Genomic DNA, 20213 nt, shown 5'->3' with positions numbered 1-20213 from the left:
TTTGTTTATTAAGCAATGCAATCCTTTAGGTAGGAAGCATGGTTCTTTGGAGTAGTTGATAGACACAAGATACACAAACTGGAATATGGTGAAAAAACAGACAGTATAGATATTTTAAAATTAAACCTAGGAATTATTTAACATGGCCATTTCTTTGGGTTGAAGAAAGAAATTCATATAGATTTTCCTGGTTCAGGCTTCAGTGAGGTCTATAGGCAAATTTGTAACTAGAGCAAGATTCAGACCTATTTCCATTTTTGTGCTTACCTCTTAAATATGTCCAGTTCCTACAGCATAGAGGAAAGCACTAGATTGGCCATGGCATGAAACAGGTTAGAATTCTGGCCCTGCCACTTAATAACTGTGCACGGCCTAAATGGGCAATTTGCTAAACTTCCTGAATTTCAATTCCCACCCTCCAACCCCCACCCTGGGCAAAATGAGTATAATCCTTTTTCTACCAACTCTAGAGAGTTAGGATGGTCTGAGGAGAAAATGTATACAAAAATACTTTGAAAATTATTTAATGCTTTAAAAATATTATTTACCATTATTATTTCAAGATGGGAAAACTCCCCCTCCTCTAATATATTCAGTTCTTTACGGCCAGCTAGATCTTCCAGAAAGCTACATAAAACCTGAACATTTTAACAACACTCGGCAATGTTTAGACACTAAAAAAAAAATTATCCAAACTGGCACATTTCTTCTTAAACAGTTCTGAAAGTAATACATACATATTGCAATGAATTTGGAAATACAGAATAAGAACAGGAGAAAGTAAAGGTCGCCCTGACCTGACTCGCTTATTTCTTGAGTTAACCATTGATAAATAATTTTTAAATTTTCTTTGGGTCTTTTCTCTCTATGTGTGTGATATTCAAAACCAAGTTGTGAATATGCTGTATTTATTATTTAACGTTCTCTTCTCACTTGACATTTTACAAAAAACAATTTTAATTTGTTAATTTCTGTATTGTTTTCGATTCTAAGCATCATAAAATACTTAATAGTGAAGGTTACCTATGAGCTATTACGTAAAAAATAGTTCAGCATATATAACCTAAATAAATATATTAGAAATTCATATGCTTGAAAGCAGTGATCCCCAACTGTTTTGGAGCTAGGGGCCGGTTTCACGGAAGACAATTTTTCCACCAACACGGTGAGCAGGGGAGGATAGTTGGTTCAGGCTGTAATGCCAGCGATGGCGAGCCATGGGGAGCAGCAAATGAAACGTCTCTAGCTCGCCCGCCGCCCACCTCCTGCTGGTCGGCCGGGTTCCTAACACAGCCAGGGGGTTGTGGACCCCTGCTTTAAAGGATCTCCCTATATTTTTATGTGATTGACCATTTCAAAAGTTTCATAGACAATTCCAATATTTATATTTAATTAAAGACCATGAAACTTTTTTTAGTATTTTTAAATAAAAGATAGTTAAAGATTACTTCATTTAAAAGCGATAACAAAGCTCTAGAACACTTCCTTCTGCTTAAGTGAGGCGTTAGACAAAAAATGCACTATAGAAATATAGATTATACTCGAGTTTAAATAAAAATCTGAATAAATACTATAGAATTGTTATCTCCCCTTTATTCTGTTAATAATTGGTAATAGGAATATTATGGAGAATGATTGAAGCTTAATAGTCATATGTCAATTACCAAGATCACATTTGTGTGGTACAATGAATTTGCAAAGGTAGACTATCAAATATATTTTATTGTCAAAGGTGGTCTGCCAACCGGCAAGTCATTTCATAAGTTATGCTCTAAAATATATCATTTACTGATACCCAAGAGACATCTCGGTATGTCATTAATAGTGCAGAAACTCTAAGCCAGGGATATTTTTGTCTTTATAATTAATTTGAGACAGCAGCTAATAAAAACCAGAATAATAACACTAATAACCTTCAAATTCATTTTGACCCTAAGCTATATATAGCAATTTCAACAGAAGTTAGTATATTTACATACTAAATTAAAATTCCTAAACTAGTATTCAATTGATGCAGTGTTTTTATGAAATACTATCTGTATAATATTTCACTAAAATAATAAAATGAGAACAATATAGAAATGTCATAAATATTTGTGTCCTAGAAAGGATTTAGAGGGAATTTCTGGTAGTATAAATTAATACATGATTAATCATATTACTTTTATTTATATAGCATCCAAACATACACATCTGTAATCTTATATGTCTTTACCATCAAAAGAAATATATTCCAGAATTAATTTTAAAAACACTGCTTTTACTGTGCTTATGCTTTCTAGTTGAGAAGTCTGGACTTTAAGCATTTTTAAATTATAGAACTAATCAGAAAGCAAGAGGAAACCAACAGTACAACAGATGGCATTTGTTAATATAAGCCTTTGTGTAAAATTGTTATGAAACTAAGAATGGAAAAAGAATAGAATTATTAATCAACAAATGGCTATTTAAAAAAATCTAGTTAATAGTATACTACCTGGGTTATTCTCTTACTTGAAAAAATTACAGTATATTAGGTTGTCCTCATTTGGAACTATGTAACTGCCACACTCATGTTTCTAGTTTTACTAGAAGACTGCATTTTTTTGGTATAAGTGTAAGAAAAAAAAACAAAAAAACTGGGAAGTTCCATAGTGCAGTTTCCTTCCTCCCTCTCTCCAACAGAAAAAATAAGAAATACTGTACCTAACCAACAGATCTGATGATTCCAAAGGGACAAGTCTATATTCTGAGACACCATTCAATTCAGAACATTCCAAATTAGGATTTTGTGAGACACTGGAAAATTATGGCATGAAAAATCGAAGACTATTTCTAATACACTATAAAATGTATTCCTCAAAGCAAAAGAGCTAATGGAAGGCCAGAGCACTTAATGGATAAAATATAATCAAATGAAACAGAAGCATGTTCCAAGCTGAAAGGCAACAATATCACTATTCTCACATAATTGGATAGTAGCTATAACCCAGTAAGATCAGGTTTAAAAACATTTAAATATATATAAATACACATATGTATAAATAACATATATAGCACCTGAAGTAAATACATATTCATATTCATATATTAATCACTGAAATTTTAAAAATATTTATTAACTATTGAAAAATAAACAGCTAGTGAAAAAATAAGTTTTCTTTGCAAAACTTGACTCTGGAAACAAAGATTCTTCAAATGCTTCTCCAAGAACTTCTCTGTTTATTTTAAATATAATCAAAAAATAAATATAATCAAATATTTGAAATAGAAGGCAAATGTTCATGAAAACAGACATATATACACGCATATATATGCATATATATATCTACACACATAATTGGCTAAATATAATTCATATATATAATACACATAAAGTACAGATCTTCCTTAACTTACTATGGCATTGCATCCTGATAAACCCAACATCAATTGAAAATATCATAAATTGTAAATGCTTATACTACACCCCAATCTACCAACCGTCATAGTTTAGCCTAGTCTACCTTAAAGGTGCTCAGAACACTCACATTAGCCTAAAGTTGGGCAAAATCATCTAACAGAAAGCCTATTTTATAATAATCTGTTGAATACCTCATTTGTTTTATTGAATACTGTACTGAAAGTGAAAACCAGAACGGTGGTTAAGTGTGTCAGTTGTGATCCAGTCGCTGAGTGGGAGGCGTGGCTCGCTGCTGCTGCCCAGCATCACAGAGAGCATCATGCTGCTTATGAGTAGTCTGGGAAAAGGATAGTTTCTACTCTAAATTCGAAGTATACTCTGAAAAAATTCAGACTATAGTTTCTACTAAACGAGTATCGCTTTCGCACCATGGTAAAGCTGAAACATCGGTAAGTCGAACCATTGTAATTCGGGGAATGTCTGTATATAAATGTGTGTATAATATACGTGTATGCACGTGTATATTTAAAACAGGAATTCAGACTGTTTGCTACATCTCATCTTAGAAGCAGACTATGCCCAAAATCTATGCCTCAAGCCTTTGGTGAATAGCTAATGAATTCAGTATTCAAACAGGGATTAAAAATATTGATTTGGAAATTCAGGACAAACTTACCACTAAAAATGTTTTACACTTTTTACTTAAAAGAACATAGTTAGGTACACATGATTAGACTCTACCAACTGAAATAAATTATTGCCGATTTGGCTAGAGTTGTTGATCACCACAAAATTCTCTCTTGTGGACAACTATGGCTTACATATTAAATGGAAGGCTTTTTAGGCAGTTTTTGTACTTGCTTCCTTAGACCTAAATGGTCCACATAATGATAAAAAGTCAAATAAGAAAAAAATGTAAAATTATGTGCTTTTTAAGCCCAACAAAATGGTTATCATACTAAAGCTCGTCTGTATACTAACAGTGCAGTTTTTATAGGCAGGTGTTTCTGGTACTAAAGTTTTCACGTTAATTGAGGCTCTATTTTTGATTTCAGTTTAAAGGTGTTGCTAGTGATTGAATCTACTCAGTACTGCACATTTAGGAATAAGACTCTGAATATTAAAATTCTTACATGTACTCTCTAAATTCATTGAGATTCAGTAAAATAGAAAGATATCACATACCAAGAAGATTCCTTTGTATATGATGTACAATGGAGTAACAGATTAATTTTCCTTTTTGGACAACTTAATGATATTGATTAACATTAAAAAAACTTCAAAAGTTACATATAAAAAAAAAAGATTGGGGTACAAGGAAGATAGTTAGTAGTATTACCTTTAAAGGCTTTTGTTAGAGGAAGTGAATGTTAACAACTCTTTATAAATTAAAGTTGCCCTCTCCCAGGAACTTCAACACTGTATCAGAAAAAAATAAAATTGTCAACTATTGCTTTTAAGAAAGGGAACAATTCCTATTTTCTATAACATTACCTCTGAAATCAACACCCTAATTCAACAACCTTCATATCATTTCTGATAATGAGTCAGTGAAAAGAGTGATTAGACAAATGGTACAATTCAGAAAGAAAATAAGATGCAGAAAGAAATTCAGAAAGAAAATAAGATGCCAACTGAGTTTTCCCAGGTCATCCAATCAACTCCTTGAAGAGTTAAAAATAGAAGCTAAGACTAATTCCCACAGCTACTGCCAGATCAGAGCCTGACAACTTTGCACTGTGGGAGCTTCAACCTCTCCTGCTACTGGGATTACCTGCATTGAGACATCTTCCTATGAGGTTCAGTCATTTCAAGGTTTGGTTTAAAATGGAGAGGGGTAGGAAAAGGTTCATAATTTTAGGGAAAATCTGTGGTAATGAGATCTCATTGTAAACTGCTCACGACAATTAGAAAGATGAAAATTGGAAGTATTTACTAACCCTTACTATGTCTCAAACACTGCAATAAGTTCCCTTTTATGTTATCTTCTTTCATCTTCGCAACAACCCTGTGATTTCCCTGTTTTAAATATCCAGAAACAATTCACAGTGGTTAAGTAACTTACCCTAAGTCATAGAGATAGAAAACAATAGAGGTAGGATTCAAACTAGGTGAGGTTCAAAGTTCAAATTCACTTCCTGAAAAACATGATTAGAACATAAATGGTAGCCAAAACTCCCCAAAGTAAATTAAAAAATTAAAAGAAAGAGAGAAAGGAGGCGGGGAGGGCCTACTGATCTGCATACCTTAAAAATAATGTTTAGAACTTTTTGATTGATCTTAAAAATGACCAAAAGCTACCTGCCTGAGAGCTCTAAGAATAAAATTATTAACAAACTAAACAAAAAACATTCATTTTTATACTCACTCACTTTGAGATCAACCCAATTGCTTTCCTTTCATAACACTGCACTGCCATTTTATTTCATTTTCTAGTATATTTATTAAGAGGTAATTTAAAGACAAGTATTTTGCCTAACAGGTTAATGATTTTTTTTTTTCTTCTAAACGATGACCAAATGCCAATCCTCCTCCCCTTATTCAATAGATTAATTAGTGTCAGATCATTTTAGTGTCATATTTAATTTCTGTGCTGAAATAGTGATTTCACAAACCCTGTGAAGATGTTACACATCCACTCTAACATGCATGCAGGTGGAAAAAATTTTCAACTCATGTAGATTTTGCTTTCTCTATGATTGTATTCTTCACAATCAATGAAATAGAAAAAGACATAGAGATAAGAGAACTGTTGCCTAATATTTTCTTATTAAAATCTGTATCTTGGGCTTCACTGGTGGCTCAGTGGTTAAGAATCCGCCTGCCAATGCAGGACACACGGGTTCGAACCCTGGTCTGGGAAGATCCCACATGCCGCAAAGCAACTAAGCCCATGCGCCGCAACTACTGAGCCTGCACTCTGGAGCCCGCGAGCCACAACTACTGAGCCTGTGCGCCGCAACTACTGAAGCCAGTGTGCCCTAGAGCCCGTGCTCTGCAACAAGAGAAGACACCGCAATGAGAAGCCTGCGCGCCACAACAAAGAGTAGCCCCCACTCCCCACAACTAGACAAAGTCCATGCACAGCAACGAAGAAACAACGCCGCCAGAAATAAATAAATAACTTAAAAAATAAAATAAAATCTGTATCTTGCATTTTCAATTTTCTAAAAGTTCAAATCCATTGTGGTTGAAAAAATAAGAGTAATATCATATGTTTCCTTGTCCTGGGTAAATGGACTGTGCTTGGTTGAGTGTCTTTTTTTTTGCTTTTTAGTGCCAAAATTTCTTTTTTATTATTTTTATATCTACTAGTACTTATTTGAATTCTACTCACTGTTGTTGTTGTTTTTCATCTTTATTGGAATACAATTGCTTTACAATGGTGTGTTAGTTTCTGCTTTTTAACAAAGTGAATCAGTTATACATATATATATGTACCCATATCTCTTCCCTCTTGCGTCTCCCTCCCTCTCACCCTCCCTATCCCACCCCTCTAGGTGGTCACAAAGCACAGAGCTGATCTCCCAGTGCTATGTGGCTGCTTCCCACTAGCTATCTATTTTGCGTTTGGTAGTGTATATATGTCCATGCCACTCTCTCACTTTGTCACAGCTTACCCTTCCCCCTCCCCATATCCTCAAGTCCATTCTCTAGTAGGTCTGTGTCTTTATTCCCGTCTTACCCCTAGGTTCTTCATGACATTTTCTTTTTTTCTTAGATTCCATGTATATGTGTTAGCATACGGTATTTGTCTTTCTCTTTCTGACTTACTGGTTGAGTGTCTTGAACTGCTCAAACTTTAAGGTCCATCACCTCTAATTTCCACCTTACCAAAACTTCAGACAAGAAACAGGAGAAAGGGCAGTGCCATCCATAATTCATTCCCATCACACCTACAAAAATAATCACAAGGAACTTGTGTAGAATATCAATTCTTTTGTATTAGGAAGGCAGTTTTCAAAATTAAATGGTATTGGTTCATTTGGTTGTTTAATAAATATCTTGCAAATGCCTATAATAAAGCCAAATATCAAACTGACCATTTAAGTTGCAGAGATTTTTACAAAGTTCTTGATATTTTACTATTTTAAAGTAACAGTTTACATTTGAGTGCTTACCATAATATATGATACCAATAAGCTCCCTAAAAATCTAAACATTTATAAAATACACCAAATGCTACTGTCTCATGCCTTGCTTTGCAATCCGGGATTGCTTTCTAATATGGAGATGATGTAAGAAATATAATCTAGATATCTCTTCTACAGGATCACCAGCCATGTCTCAACTAACTTTTATCAGTGGAGACTCTCAGGACATACATATTTATTTATTATAAAACTCTTCGGTACTGATCATTAGGTAATTCTGGTAAATGTTGGCGCATAATAATAGTTAAGAATGTCAACCCCACTTCATTTCAGCTTGATCCGCTGCAGGAAAGCACAAATTAGATGAAAGCAATTTCCCCAAGAACAACTCACTTCCTTGAGATGAGACATAAACTTGGATGAACAATGATTTGTCACAATTTATTTTTGAGGGTAGTGGTTTAAAAAAAGTGCTAATGTAATCTTTTCAGAATGAATCCTTTTAAAAATGCATTAATTCTCCAGTGAATATAGCTTATAGTTAAAAACCTATACATATAATTTTACTTTCCTAAATTTTTACATATGACCATATATAACAAATAATGAAATCTTAAAATCTTCGTAATCTTTAAACTTTGATGGCCTTTAAATGTGAATTTGGATTTGCTGAGTCTGACAGATTATTATTAGTGACTCTACTGGGTACCACCAATTCAGATTCAACATTATTTCTGCAAGTCTCAGAAGCATTAAGTTTTGTGAATGGATAGAGGGTATTAGCATCTTGGTTGTTTTTCACTACATTGAGATTACCAGAGAACCTGAATGTGAAAGATCATGGAGAGGAGTGTAAGAAATGGCACTAAAGGTATCACTGACTTCTCTCTATTTACTCAGATTCTGCAGTATACAACAGAAGGAACAAAGCAGGTTCTGTTGCCGCTACTGTTGCAATGACCAAGGATCCTCAGTCTCATAGCCATTGCAGTCCATTGTTTAAGATGTGAGCTTGTTGTTGCTTATTCAGGCAAAAGTCAGAATGCTTATTTGTTTTATGTCTGTTTTTTAATGAGGGTTTGATTAGACAGCAATAAAGACAAAAGAAAATAGGAGAAATGTTTATTAATAGGTCCCTCCATCCCTATCAACCCAAGAAAAGGCATACCTTAAAATATTGTTGTGAAATGTCTAGGGTGTGTCTGTCTGTGTTCTTGCAACCCTTCACCTTTAAGTAGCTTTTCAAAAATATGTTATAAACATGTTGCCTCACACTTGCCCTTTTAGCCTGTTAATGTCTAATTTAAGTAAAGCAGGATGCAATCCCCAGCAAGTTATCTCTTTCTCCTTTTTTGGACCATGCAAATCAAAACAGTCTTCTTCTAAGGAGGGTAGTGAAAAGTTTTGCCAATTGTGTTCATACTTCAGCTATTCCAACATTCTTTAGTTTAGCTGAAATGAGACATTCTCATCTTTGGGCTTTAATTATTCTGTTTCAAAATAAATTTTAAAAGATACTCTAAGAGAAACTAAGAAAAAAAATAAAATAAAATATTTACCATAATGCAGGTACATAAATATTAACTAAAAATAGTTTTAGATTAAAAATTAATCTTTTTTGTTTTAAAAATTAATCTAATTAAATTTAAGATTAGGCTGGATAGAAATGATCCATTGCTGAAGCTTAAAAAAAAAACTAGCTATAAATGTTACTAGTTTTCCACACTGTTGTTACAAGACTTGACTGACATCCGTGATGTATTCTGTAATATTTTTGAAATGATGAAATGTGTGATCCAGAGACTTGAAATATTTCAATACTTCTGTATAGGAATTTTCTTCCATGAACTAGAAATGAAAAAGTGAGAATGTGTCCTTGCTCAAATCACATTAAATGGATTCCCTTATATTACTTGCATTCATTTTTAAGATAGTCATAAATGGTTACATAAAATACAGGAATACTATCTGTTGAAGAAGTTTATGGTTTTTATAGTCAATGTATGTATTCCAATTATAAATGTTTCTGCATAATCTCTGACCCAACAATACCATTCCATGCCACTCCAAGAATTCTTCCATCAAAAGTAAAAGCTCCAGCACATAAAGACATGAACCTCTATGTCCATTACCACATTTCTTGAAATCATAAAACTGTTTGGAACTTAATAAATGTTTATCAATGGGTTTTGACTGAATGAAATTATGGCTCACTCACAGTACACATAACTGGGCATCTACTAAAGGTAATATGGTAGTGATATATGCTAAATATCATTAATATAATAGAAACACAATGTACTAAAAGTGTTTTGCAACTAAAAATCACTATACATTGTGTGGCTTTACAAAGGAATGAAATACTGATACATGCTAAAACATGGATGGACTTTGAAAACATTATGTTAAGTGAAAGAAGCCAGACACAAAAGGACAAATATTGTATGATTCCACTTATATGAGGTAGTTAGAATAGGCAAATTATAAACCCAGAAAATAGAATAGAGTGAACCAGAGGCTAAGGGGAGGGGAGAAATAAGGGGTTATTGTTTAGTGAGTACAGTTTCTGCTTGGGATAATAAGAAAGGTCTAAATATGGATAATGGCAATGGTTGCTCAGCATTGTGAATGTACTTAATACCAATAAATGATACACTTAAAAATGGATAAAATGGTAAATTTTATGTTATGGGACATTTTACCAAAATAAAAATAAAAATAAACTATAACATAAAGTAAAAATTTACCTCTTACTAGGCGTATTATGAAGTTTGCATAAAATTGCACTTATTTTAGGAGCTTATATGGTTATTATCATATTTGGGGACGTGTAAAGAAATCAACAGCTTAAGCAGTCCTCTTGAGTTCTTTCTCTCCATCTTTCCAACCCGGTTTTTTCTAGATTAATGGTTTTGTCACGCCTCTCTTTGAATACTAGCATCAGTAGGAACGCTAGCTAGTGCTGGTTTCCTTAAGTATCAGCTAAAAATTTTAATGTATTTTTATGCTGGTAATTGTTTTAGAACCTGGGAGGGATGTCATTGTTTTCTTAACTTGGCAAAAGCAAATATATTACTGTAGACAGCATTACTAGAAAGAAATAGTAACTTTGAAGTAGACATATGTCCATCCTAAGAAAACTGAATATATTTCACAATAGACCACACCACTCAACTGCTGGCAATGTTCTTCTACATACTTGGCAGTAGAGTACTCTAAATCCGAGAACTGTTTCTTGTTTGTAAAAATGGGTTTGATTGGAAAACCCGGAATAAATCATTTGGAATGTGTAACGTTTAGAGCTCCTTCTGGGATTCCTTTTCCATGAATCAAGGTTCTTTGATTCACTGTTCTCCTTGGCACTTGCTTTCTAGTCATCTCAGCAGCCTTTGTGCCAGTGCTAATGAAGAGCTCCCATTTCAGGTCCTAAAGCAGGGAGAACAATAAAAGGAGAACCTCATTTCAAGTACCAGAAATGTCTGGGCTATAAAGGACACACATATTGTCAAAGTAAGCCCAGAGCGGGGTGACATCACCAAGGTCATTCCTGGCTCCGCACCCCCCTCCCAGGAGGAACAACTAACAATTATTTGGAAACAGGACACTATTTGAGAGGATCCTAAAACATGGAGGTGAGGCTGAAGCACCCCCGTGCACCACAGAGACCAAGACAGACTGCATTAGAAGGGTGAGAGAAGGAGCTACACGTTGACCACATTGCCCCTCCCCCAGGCCAATGGAGCACCATGGGTGAGGTCTCCCCTGAACCTCTGGTTCCTCCAGTAGGAGAAGAGAACTGGGGGACAGCAAGCACTACCACTAGCATTGGGGTTGCTTTGTGGGCGCCACTGCTCTAATCTGCTCCACTGGGATTGCAGGGAAATCTGCAGGGTTTGACCACTAAAAGTTGGACTGTGATGAAGGGGGAAGGGGCATGCAACAGCCAGCACATGGATTGTGACAGATGGAATTCATACCTGCAGTGCCCAAGTAGTGATCATAACTGGCATATTTGCTTATCTACAGACCCAGGTTGGCAGGGCACTACAACCAGGGAACTCAGCAGGGTACAGATCTACCTGATACGCATCTGGCCCTTGAGCCTGGTTTGCCCATACCCAGGGAAAGAGCAGAGTCACAGCCCACCCACTGTGGAGAGTGTCTTCTGGCCATCTGACCAAAAGGGCTGGTAATAAATCCTGGAAGCTATTTGGCCCAGTCGTGCTCCAGCCGCTCCAGCCAAGTGGCAGGCAGCCAGAGCTCATCACTGGCTCTGGCACAAAGCAGAGCCAGTACCAGGTGTGGAGGGATCCTGTATCGTGCACAGGCAGGGAGATTAATTCATATCCAAGGCTGAGAGTAGCTCCCAGATCCTCCCAACTGGGGAGCCTGTTTGAGAAATTAAGAGTAGCCTGCAGTGGCCCCTCCTCATCCCACCCAGGCAAAGGAACTGGGACTAGCCCCATCCCATCTGCTGTGGACGTACTGTGGCCCATCTGACTAGAAGGATTGGTGACAACTCCTAGAAACCGTGCGGCCCAGCAGTGCTCAAGCCTGGAGAAGGGTAGGCAGAGCTGATAGTCTGCAAAGCAAAGCCAGTGGCCTTGTTCAGCCACAGAACGTGGGGTGTGGATCAGCTTGAGTTAAGACAACAAAGAGCTTTACTGGCTTTAGAGCTGCTGCTTCTGCTGCACCCAGGCAGGAAATCTAATTCATAGCCCTACTCATCACTGAATACAGCCTTCAGCATGTCCAACTGGGGAACCTAAACAGAGAGCATGGGAAGCTGTACAGCCCATTAAACAGCCCTAGATACAGTGGCACTTGAACAGACAGCACAGCCTGTTCCCTCCCCCATCTGCAGGGCAAAACCAGTGTCCTCACCTGACCAGGGAATTAAGTGCACACTCTGGCCTGATTTGGGTTCCCAAACAATGAACTATACAGGCTCTGGGTCCTGTCCAGAGCCAGGTCCTATACAGGCTCTGATTCTCTGCCACGAAACTAATTCATAGCCCCATCTACTACTACTACTGCTACTGAATATAATACCCAGTAAAGTCTGGAGGAAGAGCCCAATTACTAAAATATGCAGATACCAATGTAAGGAATCAAGAATCACAAAAATTAGGCAAATATGACACCACCAAAGGAAAGTCATAAAACTCCAATACCTGACCTTAAAAAAATGAAGATCTATGAACTATCAAAGAATTCAGAATAATCCTCCTAAGGAAGTTTAGTGAACTACAAGAAAGCACAGACAACTAAGTGAAATTAGGAAAACAATGCATGAACAAGACAAGAAGTTTGACAAGGAAATAGCAACATCAAAAAAACAGGAACACTAGATTTTAAAAATACAGTAACTGAATTGAAGAATTCAATAGAAAGTTTCAAAGGTGGATTTGACCATGCAGAAGAAAGAATCAGCAAACTGGAGGTTAGGACATTAGAAATTACCCAGTGAAAGGAACAAAAAGGAAAAGAATAAAAAGAGTGAAGAAAGCCTATGGAAATTATGGGACACAAGAAACTAAACAATGTTCATGTTATGGGAATTCAAGAAGAAGAAAAGAGAGAGAGAAAGGGGAAAAAAAGTATATTTAAAGCAATAATGGGTGAAACCTTCCCAAACCTAGGATGAGAAATGGACATCCAGATCCATGAAGCCCAATCAAGCCCAAATAGGTTGAACTCAAATAGGGCTACACTGAGACACATTGAAATTAAATCGTCAAAAGTTAAAAACAAAGAATTTTAAGACCAGCAAGAGAAAAGAGAGAAGTTACATACAAGGGTACCCTGGGATGGTTGAATACTCACATGTAAAAGAATGAAATTGGACCAATATCTTATACCACTCACAAAACTAACTTGAATTGGATTAAAGACTCAAATGTAAGACCTGAAGCTATGCAACTGCCAGAAGAAAACATGGAATAAAGCTCATTACATGGGTTTGGTAATGACTTTTTGGATATGACACTGAAAACACAAACGACAAAATAAAAAATAAACAAATGGAACTACATCAAACTAAAAAGCTTCTGCACAGCAAAGAAGAACAAAAACAAACAAAATCAACAAAGTTGATTGAAAAGACAACCTATAGAATGTGAAAACAATATTTGTAAACCATATATCTGATAAGGGTTAATATCCACAATAAATTAAATATTCAAACAAATCAATAGCAAAAAAAAAAAAATACCCAATTAAAAAATGAGCAAAGGACCTGAATAGACATTTCTCCAAAGAAGACACACAAAAAGCCAACAGGTACATGAAAAGATGCTCATTACCACTAGTCATTAGGGAAATGCACATTGAAATCACACTGAGATATTACGTCACACCTGTTATAACAGTCATCCTCAAAAAGTCAACAGATAACAAATGCTCGTGAGGACGTGGAGAAAAGGGAACCCTTGTGCTGTTGGTAGGATTGTAAATTGGTAAAGCCAGTATGGAAATCAGTATGGAGGATCCTCAAAAATTAATACTAGAACTACATATATCTAGCAACTCCACTTCTGGGAATATATCCAAAGAAAATGAAAACACTAACTCAAAAAATATCTGCACCCTCATGTTCATAGCAGCATTATTTATAATAGCCAAGACATGGAAACAACCTAAGTGCCCATTGATGGACAAATGGGTAAAGAGATTGCTTTATATATTTATAGATATATACATATCATATGTACATACACACACACACTGAAATATTATTCATCTGTAAGAAAACAAAGAAATGCTACCATTTGAGACAACAGAAATGGACCTTGAAGGCTTTATGCTAAGTTAAATGTCAGAGAAAGAAAGACAAACACTATATGATCTCACTTATATGTGGAACTAAAAAGAAAAAGAAAACAATCATAGAAAAAGAGATCAGACCTGTGGTTACAGAAGACAGAGGGTCAGGGGAGGGGAAATTGTAGGAAGATGGTCAAAGGTACAAGCTTCCAATTGTAAGATAAATAAATACTATGGACATAACGTACAACATGATGACCATAGCTAACACTGACGTGTGATATATAGAAAAATCGTTAAGAATAAATTCTAAGAATTCTCTTCACAAAAAAGTATTATTTGATCTCATTTATATAAATTTCTATGTTTGTGTGAGAGAGAAGAACAGAATACAAAAATGCAAAAAGAAAAGTTGTAAAGTACGAAGCTGTTTAGGTTTATATCTCAATCTATAACAGATAACAATTTGTTTAATTTTAATAGGTACAAAAATAAATATTAAGCATAGAACAAGCAAAAAGAAAAACTCAGCCCGGCATAGATGTCCTTAAAGCATTTGCAAAGGAGGCCTTTATTAGGTCTGTAAACACCTGCAATTACAGGCAAAATTCTATGTGTGTGTGTTGTGTATGTACTAGGGGAGTGGATGCATAGCCTTTATTGAATTATTCAAGGGGATGTTAAGACCCAAAAGTTTAAAAAGCGCTGGAAAGCCTGATCACAAAACAATTTTAAACTACTCTGATTATGTTTTTATAGTTTTCCTTCACTCGTTAACACTTCAAAGAACAGCATGTTAATGTGGAAAGAATCTCTGCCATTTAGGTAAGATCTCTGAGTCTCAGTGTAAAATTAGCATATAGTAGAAGGATGAAATTGTATACCATAGATGAAAGTACCTAGCAGAGTGCTTTAAAACTAGTACTTATTTATGCAAGACATCTTCCCCTGCTTACTTGTTTTCAGTAGAATGAAAGCATACTGAAAGCTGGTACAATGTCTTCTTTAACGCTTTGTTCTGTAATGCTTACTACGCTGTTTGATGCGGATGAGCCAATATCCATTTAAGGGCATGTAAGCTCACAATAACTTTTGTTGAATATAACTGTTTGAATGTACTTTCACTATATTATTATATAGGGATTTAAAACTAAAATGCACTTGCACACATTATTTAGAGCCTAACTTGGATACGAGAGTAGGTGGATATACACCCCCGGAAAATAATAGCTAATTTCTTCACTAAAATCAAATTGCTGAACAACTATTTTGAATATACATAGCTAGGCACTGTATTATGAGTTGCAGGTAATAAAAAGTTGTTAGTCAAAGACTCTGCTCTCTAGGGTTATTTTAGAACAGCAAATCATGTTCAAACTAAAGGATAGACCAAAATAGAAAGTGCCATAGGAATTCAGACAAGAGAGAAACACATCTGAAATGAGAAAGAAGGTGGGTATGGGGAAGGGCTCATGGAAGAGGCAGTGTATGATGTGAGCAAGGTTTCAACGTGTGCAGGGTGAGTGAAAGGAACAAATGAAGACATATAGTCGTGATATCATGAGGCACAAACTACAAATAAATATCACTTGTTCTAGGCTGGTCATGAGGTAATTTAAGGGGATTAGTGAGAAACTAGATAAAGAGATATCTCTTTATATATTACTTATTATAATACTTTTGAACACAAGTATTTAATTTAAAACAAAAAGAACATTATAGGGATAGGAGATTAGGAGGTACAAACTATTATTATAAAATGAGCTATAAGGATATAGTGCATAGCACAGAAAATATAGCCAATATTTTATAATAACTAGAAATGGAGTATAACCTTTAAAAATTGTGAGTCACTATATTTTACACCTGTAACATATAATATTACACATCAACTATACTTCAATTAAAAATGCTATTTTAGTGAATAAAACACTAAGCAGTAAAATTTTAAAAACAGAACTTAGAAGAGAACTTAAAAATAAAGACATAAAAAACAGGTTGAGGGCTTCCCTGGTGGCGCAGTGGTTGGGGGTCCGCCTGCCGATGCAGGGGGCGCGGGTTCGTGCCCCGGTCCGGGGGGATCCCACGTGCCGTGGAGCGGCTGGGCCCGTGAGCCGTGGCCGCTGGGCCTGCGCGTCCGGGGCCTGTGCTCCGCGGCGGGAGGGGCCGCAGCAGTGAGAGGCCCACGTAACGCAAAAAAAAAAAAAAAAAAAAAAAAAAAAAACAATTTGAAACAGCGCAGAAATCTGGCAATTAAGAGGCCATTGATAACTTTCAAAATAGCACTTTTTCTACCCATTCTCAGTGGAGGCAAAGCCTTATTAATCCTACTATTTCTTTTTCTGTTTTTCAAAATCTCAGGATAAGTCTATTTCAATTGTAGCTAATGGCAGTAATGCAGCACCAGAAAATGCCTTTTGTAAGGAGAGGGCAACTTTGAATCCTAAATCGGTACTCAAGTCTTCAATTACTGATAACACTGACCACCCACCAGACTAAATGTTGTTTTTTACGTGATTGGAAAGCAACAGATTGATTTCAATTCTGTCTTGTGAAATCTACAAAAAAGGACCTACAGTTCATTTAGCATCTAATAGGGTACATCCTTCTATTTGGTATTACTCCTCCTTAACACGGGGCAAGTAATTTTTCCTTTCTCTGGGAAACGTTTTGAAAAAAGGAAATAGAGTCATAAATCAGTTTTGGTTAGGAAATCAACTATGTCTACCTAGGGCTTTGAATTTAGAAACTTTCCTCAGAAATTGTTTAAATCTAAGGAAGTCCAAATTCAGAAATACCTTAAATTTAATTATCTTAGTTGCACTAAAATAACAAATTATATTTTCTATCTTGTGTTCTTTCTTCCCCAGAAGGTTTCTCCAACCCTAATCCATAACTTAGTGCATCCATCTCACCTATAAAACCACTGGCAGGTATGATGCCAGCTTTGGCGGCTCCAGTCCCTTAATCCTGCCCCATTTCTTGCCAAAGACTTCAGTTTCTTCAGAAACCAACTAACAGACATTTCCATTTCTAACCATCATTAGCATATTTTCATGTACTAATACTCAACATAAAAACACCTTTTAAAATTACAGAAATTTTTACTGTACTTAAGATCAATTGCACTAACCTGTATTTCATAAACCTTGGGCTACTTTCTTAAAAATGAATTATTATTTTAATATGTTCTTCACTTATTATTCAGAATAATTATTCATATAATTAAATATTTTACAATTAGGTAAGAAAGGTGGAAAATAGTCTTGCTATTCTTGTTCTTTGTTCTCTCTTCTAGTTGGTGTGCCTGAGTCAAAATTTTAGAATATTGAAAATTTAATATTTCAAACCCAAACCACATTTAAAGATAATAATAACAACCAGCCAAAAAAATTTCGGTCCAGAGGTTTGCATGGTCCGGGGAACAGTTCTCTCTGAGTGGGCCATTTGGATGGGATTTGCCCACCCCCCTCCACTCCTTCTGCCTCATATACTGAAGATAGAGACAAAGAAACCAACTCAAATCTTTCCAAAGTGTATTTATAAATAGAGAATTTGTAATCAGAAAACCAATAATGATATATAATAGAAGTAACATGATTTTTCAGAACCAGTATCTTGTCCTAAAAGCAATATTTAAAAAAGAAGGTAAGGGGCTTCGCTGGTGGCGCAGTGGTTGAGAATCTGCCTGCTAATGCAGGGGACACAGGTTCGAGTCCTGGTCTGGGAGGACCCCACATGCCGCGGAGCGACTAGTCCCGTGAGCCACAACTACTGAGCCTGCGCGTCTGGAGCCTGTGCTCCGCAACAAGAGAGGCCGCCATAGTGAGAGGCCCGCGCACTGCGAAGAAGAGTGGCCCCCACTTGCACAACTAGAGAAAGCCCTCGCATAGAAATGAAGACCCAACACAGCCTTAAATAAATAAATAAATAAATAAATAAATAAAAAGAAGGTAAGAAGGTTAGCTATAAACCCTGGCCCTCTTTTTCATTGATCTCCTATTTTAATTTGTTAAAATAAAATGCATGGCCTTTTGAGTCAAACTGTATCTTCAATTTCAGATTTAAAGATAACAAATCTCTTTTTAAAGGGAATATTGGCACACAGACACCACACAGTCTGGCTTATTGCAACTGTTCTCTGTTGGTGAAGTGGCACATTTGCTATCCCCACCATAGCAATCTCCACCATTACACAGAATATCATTCAATTGTACATCCCTAGGTGGGCAAAAAGAATGGGCACTTGAGCTCAGCGGCAAAGTGTTTGTGGGGAAATCCTAGGTCAGAACCCCTAAAAGGGGAGACTAACATGAGGATGCCCAAATAACCTGAGGTTTACCTTGGCCACCTCCCCTAGCTTTCTGACTGTCTGTGGGAAAAGCCTCTCTGGAAACTCTTTTGAGGTGATTGGGGGAATCCTAGGACAAACAAACTGCTTGCTTTTGCAGGAGGACTTGCCCCATACCCTACCCAGCTAGGTGTCTCACAACCTAGTGGGACTAAAAAAGCTTCAAGAAAAACGGGATAGACTGACATTTGCATTTCTACTTCCACCTATTCTTATGCACATGGAGCAAAATATGTAGGTATAGCCCTCTTTCTCACACCCCAACAGATTCGGCTGTCCTCCAAACCCATCTGGTAGCTGCACTGACTACAATGAAGGGAGTTATCGGAAACCATGTTGGTACTGGGCTTAAAGGATTTTTCATGCCATGCATTTCGGGGAAGGACACAGATAATAGTCCAAACGTGGTATAAGGCAATGCCCTTTCTGGGTCCTTGAAAAATCAGTCACGGAACAGAGGTGGTGGACAGGCGCTGACAAGAGCTGGCTTGTTAATGGGCACAGCATCCCCGGAGCGGGGTGGGGGGGAAATCAATGAAATGATTGACAAGAGAAGATGGTAAATGAAGGGAGAAGTGGGGACAAGCGCTGCTCAACCCAAGCTGAACTCCAGGAGGTAAGTTTCTCCTCTAATTTGAGATTCTTTCTAAAGGTTCAGTGTTGAACTGGGTGTTTTACGTTGAAATGTGCAGACCCATTCTGATAACTGGAAAGGGAGAAGACTGAGGAAGGCAAAAGGAGAGGGAAGGTTGCCGATTACTTCTCCAGGCTGCTGACAAGAACCTGCTGCTCGCAAACCAGAAATTCACCAAGAGAAGGTGGAAGGTAGCAACGTAAAAGTGCAACTCAAATTATTTTACATTCTGAATCCTCTTCAATATCTAAGCGAGTGTGGCATAGCAATGGTTGATTATCTTAAGATTACAGAGGCTGACCGCCTTCTTTGTTTGCCCAGTAACACCGCTCCTCCAGTAATCTCAAGCACTTGGCTGATTAACATTTCAATTCCAGTTGTTGCTCCTTTTCCCATTGCAGAAGGCGGCAGGGATATTCCCCGTCTTCCCTCTGTATTACAAACCCCATTACTAACCAAGCAGAAAGCACCGCGCAGTGTGGCCGACGCTAATAATAGCCGGGCTGCTTACCTTCTCCGGAGGGATCGAATCAGCTCTTGTCCCCGGCGCCGGCTGCCCCGGGGCCGCAGTGCCGCCGCGCCGGGTCTGTGCGTGGTCAGCTCGGCCGGCCGCCACCACACCTGCAAGCTGCAGCAGCTGCTTCCGCCGCCGAGCTCCGGCCGCAAGAAGTCATCCCCCGCGCCGGGCCGGATCGCCACATTCCGCGCCAGCCGCGGGGGGAGAGGGACCTCTACCGGCTGCGGGGACCGGCTCCTGGAAACTGCGCTCAACGATCGCTACCCTTCCCGGTTTTAGGGTTATTTTCTAGGAATGCTTTTACAGAAGAAGCGTCGCCGGCTGGTGGACCGACAGAGAAGAGCCAGAGTGACTTTCTCTGCAGAGCTCCTTTCCTCTGAGCGCTCCCCTGTCACTCCCGCGGCATGGACAGCTCCATTCCGCTGTTTGGGTTTTCCACCCTCTTCATCTTCCTTACCTGTGCTGTTCAT

At 37.3% G+C, this 20213-nt stretch overlaps 1 protein-coding gene across 2 annotated transcripts in view; it reads right to left on the bottom strand.

Moving 5' to 3' along the window:
* The window catches only part of PKIA (cAMP-dependent protein kinase inhibitor alpha), a 97252-nt gene extending 77374 nt beyond the window's left edge, over positions 1-19878 (bottom strand). Inside the window, exon 1 of one of the 2 annotated variants that reach the window (XM_032610554.1) lies at positions 19738-19878. The gene's annotated coding sequence lies outside the window, so the exon portion shown is untranslated. The remainder of the gene's footprint in view (positions 1-19737) is intronic. The other variant, XM_032610553.1, reaches the window with a different exon arrangement.
* Positions 19879-20213: the final 335 nt, after the last annotated feature.

The sequence above is a fragment of the Phocoena sinus genome, chromosome 17, assembly GCF_008692025.1.
Source record: "Phocoena sinus isolate mPhoSin1 chromosome 17, mPhoSin1.pri, whole genome shotgun sequence".
Classification (NCBI taxonomy): Eukaryota; Metazoa; Chordata; class Mammalia; order Artiodactyla; family Phocoenidae; genus Phocoena; species Phocoena sinus.
This window is presented reverse-complemented; position numbering and strand designations above follow the sequence as displayed.